Source organism: Aulonocara stuartgranti, assembly GCF_965226115.1.
Source record: "Aulonocara stuartgranti genome assembly, chromosome: 1".
Lineage (NCBI taxonomy): Eukaryota > Metazoa > Chordata > Actinopteri > Cichliformes > Cichlidae > Aulonocara > Aulonocara stuartgranti.
Window position 1 is genome coordinate 8,304,897 of NC_138939.1, and position 8,718 is coordinate 8,313,614.

The following is an 8,718-nucleotide window of genomic DNA, read 5'->3' on the forward strand; positions in this document are numbered from 1 at the left end:
GTACTCCTAAATTTGATGAAAGTGATAAAAATAGCTCTGTCTCTCTTTATTCTGAAATTTAACTAATTCAAAATACATTTCAATATTTATCTAAAACAAAAATTTACTCTAAATTGATGTTGTACAGTAAAAATGTTTTATGTTTTCTCCCTAAAGTGTATGTAAATATCTGGTTACAAATGTGAATATCCTGCTGTGTACTGAAATCCCTCTTGTTTTGCATAGAAATATACTGAACAACATACAAAGCACAATATATAAAATAACATTTACCTGAGTTTTTTCTTTGAAAGAACCCTCGAATGTCCATTCTTATGTTTCAGTACATAACTGAAACCGATTTAGTCGGGGAGGGTAAGAACTGAAAATATGAAATAAACACATGTAAGCTAAGACTCTCTAAAAAAAATAGCATTTGTTCGGCTTTTCATTTTGCCATTTGTTGATTCACTTGAAGAGCAAGTAACGTAATATTGGTCAAGTGATCAGTTTCATATCAATCTTTCGTGATGCACCGTCATATTTACATTATTTGTACGGTACGAATGATTTGCTTTGGTACCTGGTCAAACTTATGGCTGGCTCCGTCTCTCCAACAGCGCACTCACGGGAAGCAGCTGCCCCGCCCCCTCGCTCAGTCGCTTAGTGCCTGAGCTTGGATCATACCAATATCAGGGGGGGATTCACGCACAGTCGTAAATTCCCACAGTGTGCACTATGTGCTTCGAATATTGTGTGTACTTTTTGTTTTATACAGTTGTCAGCCAGGCATCTAACTATGAAAAAATTACACTCCAAAATACCCCGGGCTTCTGACAAAACAACCCGGGCTTAAGCCCCGTAAGCCACCCCCACGCTCCGCCCCTGGTTTGTGTAATGCTGAGGTAACACTGTTGTCCATATTTGCACAGGTAACAAACAGAAATAAATAAAAAGAAAGGTGACATCAAAACAAAAATGTTTCAGCAGGCTAATGAGTCCTGAAAAGGAACTCATTTTGATTTCATTTAAGCTTTGCATTTCTGGAGAAGCTGAGCTGGAGGAGTGCAGTTAAGGCATCTGCTTTCTTCTCTTATCTAGGAGCTCTTTGTCTGCTTGCTGCAGGTGAATATTCTCAGCTTTGAATTGTATCACCTTAAAATGGAACAGCTCCTGAAAGTCTCCCTTTCCGTTTTCATTTTATTTAATTCCTCTCAGTGCCAAAGAATCACTGCAGCAATAAGCACGGAAGGCTACACAAACAGGATTACTTAGTCTGGGCATGCTGAAAATCAATTCAGTAGTGTTTCAGTTGTAGAAGCCAGTAAAGGTGATATGTGTTCTCTGAGAGTCACACATACTGTACGTAAGCCTTAAAAAATTTAGCCAATTGTCAAGCAAAAATATCTTTCTGTGTTGCATAGGGTATGTCAATTTAGTGAACACATGTAAACCATAATTTAGAAGTTTAATTTTGTGAAGCATAGGAAGAATTTGTTTCAATCTAACACAAATATTTTTGACAAACAAGATAGATGCATGGATGTCTAAGGCGTACACTCACCAGCCACTTTATAAGCTATATCATTTCAGTTGCTCATGAATGCAAATACCAAATCACACATGGCTAGGGATGGGTATCGAAACCCGGTTCTTGTTGAGAACCGGTTCCCACTGTTTCAATTCCTTGGAATTGTTTGCCATTTTTGCAAACGATTCCCTTATCGATTCCAGTCGCCCCGAATGACGTCACCACAGTAAAAAAAACTTTTTAAATTATTTTATTACATGAAAGGAGAAAAATGTGACAGTAAAGTGCAAAATGCATACAAACTATCCACTGCTACTAACACAACACTGACTTTTCCAAAGTATCTGCAAAGGCAACATACAAACACAAAGATAGAGTTCTGATATAGACGATTGTACTGATATGTTGAAACCACCCACATAGGCAAAGCTTGATGTTCAGCAGGTAACAAAAGCAGTGTTGAGCAGTCAGGCATGTAGCACTGTAACCTCCATTTCACTAGCTATGTGTCCTCATTAGGACTGGGATTTCTGTCAGTGTGTGAGAGAGTAGCTTACAGGTTATATTTTTAACTTGCAATTATGTCACAATGCATGTTAAACCATGTAAGAAAGTGATGTAACAAGAAGTGTATTGATATTTTTTTTTTTAACCTGGAGTAATTAAAAAATGAAATGCATAAACGTTTTTGTTAAAAGTAGCCAGTAATGTGTCAAACGTTACTTTTTTCGTTTGGGTAACAAAACTGCCTATCATAGTTTTTATGTTTAGTGATGACTGGTTATGACTGGTGTGTGTTGCACCAGAAAAACAAAATAAAAACCAAAAAATCTAAATAACTAAATAAATGAATGAATAATCCCCCAAACCACTGTTACTGTATACATTATTATTATTATTATTATTATTATTATTATTATTATTGCTGTGCACTATTGGGGTATTACATTTATTTATGATTTTACTCTAGTCATATATTCTACATACTGTTTGGGAGAAACCAAATCAAATAAATGGGACATTGCAACACTAGCCGGGTTGCTGAAGCAGGTTTCACCTCATGCAAGCAGGTCGACAAACAGGGAAAGTGCAGTTTCCATAGTGATACCCTTATTGAACCAATGCTATTCATTCTTGCTGTATCCAAACTGGCGTTGTGTTGAACATGTTTACAAGTGGACCCAGAGTGATGGGTAAGGGCATGTAGAAATATAAGAAGATGAATCTAACGATACTGTCTATCACTGACCTATTGAAATCACCCAGGCCCCATTTTAATTTAAATTGAAGGACAGGCATACACACTTGAAGCATCCCTCTTATAATAAAAAGAATGAAATATCAGTAGTGCTAAACTATAGCTGATCCTAAAGGCTAATTTGATTCAAAATAATTAATGTATCTTCAATAAGATGATAGGTTAGTATTTAAATGTAAGGAAGAACAAATAGCACATGGAAACTTTTGCTTTCAAGCTCATTTATAATTTACATCAAATCAGTATCCCTTGTCCTGCATTACATTCATAATAATGCATTTCAAAGCAAATCTCAGAAATAAAGCCTGATAAAACTAGAGTAAGGGCAAAACACTATTAGATCTCCACAGCAGCATTTAATTTATTTGTCCTGTATCAGCTACAAGTCCTGAAAGCATAAAAGAAAATTAAATTAGCACATCAAACAAAAGGAAATGAAATGAACATGTAGCACATAACCCCTCCAAGTTTATAATTGGTCCAGGCTGAATTTTGATAGAAAAGATTTCAATGCCTTTAACACATCCACCATATTCAATACAAATCATATACATATAATAGCAGCAAATAGGCATCATACACCACAAAATGTGAAGGCCAAAATCAACGACCATATTAAAATGTTGTTGTGAAAACATGATACAGCAGAAATAAAAGCCAAAAAGCCTTACACACTATGTTACTTCAACAAGACAGTCATATTCCAAGTGCTGTTAATGAGATATTACATATTCATCCTGTGAGAGGAAGAAGAATCCTCAGATTCAGGGGGTTTAGTCCATGTCCTTCCCTTGCCAGCACATAATCCTTACATGGACGCGGCAATAGAAACATACAGAGCTAGACAGAGGATACAGAAAAGCTGGGATGAGAGCATGAGGATATGTGTTTTTCAGTGTGTGATGCATATCAGAGAAGCCATCCAACACAACAGGTATGATCCAGGATGAAGAGGAAAACCAAGCTATATGAATTTCGAGCAGAGCTGGCCTGCATAGACTTTGGTGTCCCTTTGTTGTCTTAGATGATAACCATCAGCTGGGTACTCTGTGTGTGATGAAACCTATTATGTTTCTTGCCGCAATACAGGTTTAGGAAAGAATTCTTTGAAAGGAAAGGCCTAATATTTGCTATGATATACTGCTTAGCTGGGCACTTAAGTAGGTGTTCTAGTACTAGGGTGCTACTGTTTGTCCAAGAAATTTAACTTCCCAGTGAGGAGTTCAGTTGGTAGCTCAATCATAGTTTTAATGTGCATCCCATACTGTTATAGTGCAGCCCAGTCTCCTAATGCATGCAATACAACTGATTGATTTGGTGTTTATTTGTAATAATAACCAGCTGGTTCTTGTTCACCCCCTGTGTCATCTCATATATGAGAAATACTACCCAAGTTCCTGAAGCATAGAGCACATATAATGTATGCTCTTTTACAAAATGTAAAATTATGTGCAGCAGATGTAGCATCATTTCAAATCATATTTCCTTACAAATTTAACTATCTGTTGGGGATTACTTTTTCCTCATTGTGCGAGAAGTCCCTTTCAAACCTTAACAGATGCTTAAATATAAATTCATCCAAAGTGGAAGAAAAGTTGCTGTTTGTTCAGTGAACCACACGGAACTGCACTTTTGCTCCAGTCCCAAGAGAAATTTCCATAAAAATCAATTTGCTTCTCTCTCAGACTGGAAGAACAACTACTCAGAAAGCTAGTTTAAAGAACGTGCTGGTTACAAAACTTGATTTCTAAACAAAAATGCTGTATCTGTATGCTGGTGTAAAATACATATTAGCACAGTATTAGAGACTTCTTAAGTGGTAAACTGTTAAAACTTGAGGCAAGGGCATCAGCCACCATCAGGCAACCATCCTCTTTTCAAAGTCATCCTCCAAATAGAGCACAAATAATTACTTTCAGAGTAATTACATTTTCCAGCATTGTTGACGGTGGAGACCATGACTGTGATCACTCAATGCAACAAAACTCATTAATGAAATCACCAAATGCTTTCTAATCTCGACATACTGAATCCCCATGGATAATAAACATCCCACCGTTTTGCTTTTCCCATTGTCGCAGTAGAATCAAACAACATCATGTACAGCTCAGTAGGTGCACTTCCACATTTATTGGTTTGATTTCCACTGAGCCCAACAGCACTTAAATGGAGTCTAGCAGCTGTAGCTTAGTCTTTAAAATAAATGTGATTTTTACTGCATATAGTACATAAAATGCTATCACATTATCATATTTGACAAAGTTTTCTAAATATTGCTTCTCACTGCAAAAAAAGGAGGTTGAAACAGAGAACAAATCTATTTGTAACTTTAATAAATCTTTTTGAAATGGCTGTTATTTTTTGCTAAAGCAGGTCAGATACCAGGTGTGTCTTATGAAAGGTGTGCTAAGCAGAGCGTGGCGTGTCAGGATGCTCTGAGAGTGTTGGGTCAGTGGCTTTGTCCTCATGTCATGTACTATCCTTCACAGTGGTCACACAGCTGCCTCGCATGACCTTTTCTCAGAGCCCTGCAGTCCCTCTGTGTCCATAGTACTTCTCCTTCAATTGTACCTGCTCTTTCACATCCTGCCTGCTTTCTAATTAGCACATAGTCATTAGACCTCTCAAAGGCCTGCTAGAATATCTCAGTGCCCAAACTGATGAGAAATTAAAAAGCTGCCACTGCCACTGCCGATGCAGCTTTTGTTTTTTATAATCATCAGCCCTTTGCTCAAATGATCAATCCCCAGAGGATGGCAAGTACAATACAGTAAGAGAACAAATGGACTTGCAGATTCAATCCCTTTTAATAATGTTCCAGCACAAAAATAAGACAAGCTAATCACAAATCTGAGTATCTGACAACGCTATCAGAGGATATCAGTCGAATCATGAGATGAGAAATGTAGCGCTGAGCCATATCTTTGGTCAGTAGTTGCTGTTTTAACACAGCAGATGGCCCTAGATGCAACAGAGTTACACATCAGCTAAAACAATTATCTAAGCATCCCTGTAGCATTTTGTCTGGAATAATCCTTTGAAAAGGAGACAAAATCGAGCAAAAGAAATCTTATCTTGGCAGGGTTTGAAGACCAAAAGAAATGCTGGGAACCTGGGGGCAGGATAAACTGATTTATATACTGCAAAACAGTATGAAAAGAACATAATGTTCCTTCAACAGGAAAAGGGTAGTACTCGAGTAAGACTGGCAACATGTTTCTGGTGTCATTCCACAAAATAGATTCATGAAAATCTTTTGGAATATTATTGAGGGCCCGAGAAATAACAAGACTCGGTGATCTCCTCCTGGGCTCTGTTTCCAGGCTTTTTGATTGTGAAAACATCTTACAGTTGCATGCAAGTCTATGAGGAAAATACCCTTCTTCCTCTCTATGACCTTTGTCAGTAAACATGTTATTGGTAGGCCAATGGTTTCAGTCGATCATTCTAATAAAACATGATGTTAACGTAGTAAATTATTAAAGAAAAAAAGGGAAAAACCAGGTTATGTCCATTGGCTAATATCCTGCGATGCCTGTTATCAAAAGATGACAACTGTGGAAACGCTTTGCTTGAGGCATCACAAACCAACTGATGACAACACAGTCCCTACCTTTGGTATGACGTCTACAGCATTGATCCAGCATTGTAATATTGTTAATTGATTGCAACCTGTCACTCTTGTTCAGTGTATTTTTGGAATGAGTTTTCTGAAATAACTGTTTTAGCTGTTTAGCTGTCAGGTTGTTTTTTCTCTGAGATATTTTTAAATAAATGATTCTTCATTCTGAAGTAGTATGACAGTAGAAGTAGCATGAAAACAGATAATTCTCAGAATAGACTTTATCAAATTTGTATTTTTTAATCAAAAGCATGACATGTAGAGCACAGGTGAGTATGGAAAGACAAATCATTCTTCTAGATGAACTTGAGAAAACTATTAAAACACAGACCTACATGCAGACACAAACACATACATATACGTACATTTTGAATCTTCAAAAACATTTTTGCTAAATGGTTATATGCCCTTAACTTATCTCTTAAATGTGATGTGTCAGTGACAATGGGTCAGATGACTGATAGCTAGAGGCTCAAGTGTCCTTTGGAAAGTTTACTTGAATATCAGTAACAGATAAATGCTTAAAATGGAAAATAAATCTTGATGCTTTTCATGTAGGGCCTGGTCAAGGTCAGTAAAGCCCAGCAGTGCTGTTGCAGAAAAAAAGAGAAGTCACATAGAAAGTGCTGAGCCATCACACCTAATCAATTTATGCAGCCTGATGATATTGTGTATGTACCATGTTATTATGGGACTTGTCAACAGCCGTGATAGATCTTCCTGTCCAAAGTACAGGCTCAGCGTTTTTTATTCAATTGTGTGCTAATTGATGGTTATAATTTAAAGTTCAACAATTTGAAAAATACATTTAGATGTGAATAGTGTTGCTCTCATCTGTCTGTTCAACACGAAGTTGGAGCTACTAACTATTTAGTCCAACATAATGACTAGAAACAAGTAGAAACAGCTCCAGTCATTGCTCTTGGCCGAAAAAAAATCTACTTGTTGCCTGGCAACCTGAAATAACACAGCATAGGTCCCAATTAAAGGCTAAATGTCATTGTTACACATGTTTTTAGATATACAAAACAAATAAAATAACCTGTCAGTGAATATTGAGGTATCATACGTGGATTTGTACAATATGAAGAAAAGGTAACCTTGTTTTCTATAATCAAGTTAAAAAGCAAGTATTGTTTATTACATTTTTAGTGGCCTTGCCCTCCAGCTTTCTCATCGAGCACCTTTGTTTACTTTATTTGAGAGAACTGGAGAATATATGAAATTATACATTGTAATAAAGGTTTTTTGGTCTTTAACTTTCAATATAAATTGCCCTGTCATGACTATTGTTCTAAATTGGTGCCATAAAATGAAAAATTGATTTGAATGAATGAATGCCCTTTCTTTGCACTGCATTTAGGCAATCGGCATTATGCTTGAAAGCCACAACTTAGTAGGAAATCTTACCTGAGTTTTAGCTCTATGTAAACTCAAAGTCTGGTAGATAAATATGCATAATTTTTATTTATTTATTTTAACTTTTAACATATAATTGGTGCTGTGTGCATGCGTGCGTGTGTGCATGTGTGTGTGCGTGCATGTGTGTGTGTGTGGATCAGCCTTGTTGTAGTGCATTGATCTGATTGTGACCGAGGTAGCAAGGGGGTTTGGAGCCCTGATCAATGCTTTGGACTTTCTGTTTATTCTGCGTGACTGTGCATGAATGATGGCCAATATGTGTGTGCCTTGTGTGCTTATTTTAGTCGTGACCAGCCAGAGATTACAGACAAAAACAGTGGCACAGCATAGAATATGAAATGCTTAAAATATTTGAAATATTCTGAACATTTCCTTAGAAGTAAACTTAATACTAAATAATGCAGCAAGTTGCATGTGGCTTGACATTAAGGTATATGACAAACATTTTAGTATAAAACACGAGCAGAAAGTAGAACATGTTGTAAAACTATACACACATTAGGAAGTCATCATCAAGTCATTGCAAAAGTGACAGCAGAATGATAGTTCTTTACATACATGTTGCTCGCATTTATTACCAGGTTGTCTGTCTGTCTGTGTTAGCCACGCAACAGCTTTTCTCATATTATTCTTGACCCACATCATGGAAACATCCCAGTCCTTTGCACACTCAGGGAACCATATACTGTAAAATAAATGGTTCCAGACATGGGCTGTGTTGATGCTTGTGTGCATGGGGTGATGGCGCAGGTGGTTAGCTCTGTCGCCTCACAGCAAGAAAGTTTTTGGTTGGACTCTCCTGTTCTGGTCGGCTGGGGGCCTTTTCCCTGTTTCGTTCTGTATGTGGATGCCTTCCAGATATTTCTGCCTTCTCCAAAAGTCCAAAGATATGCATGTCGCAGTAAA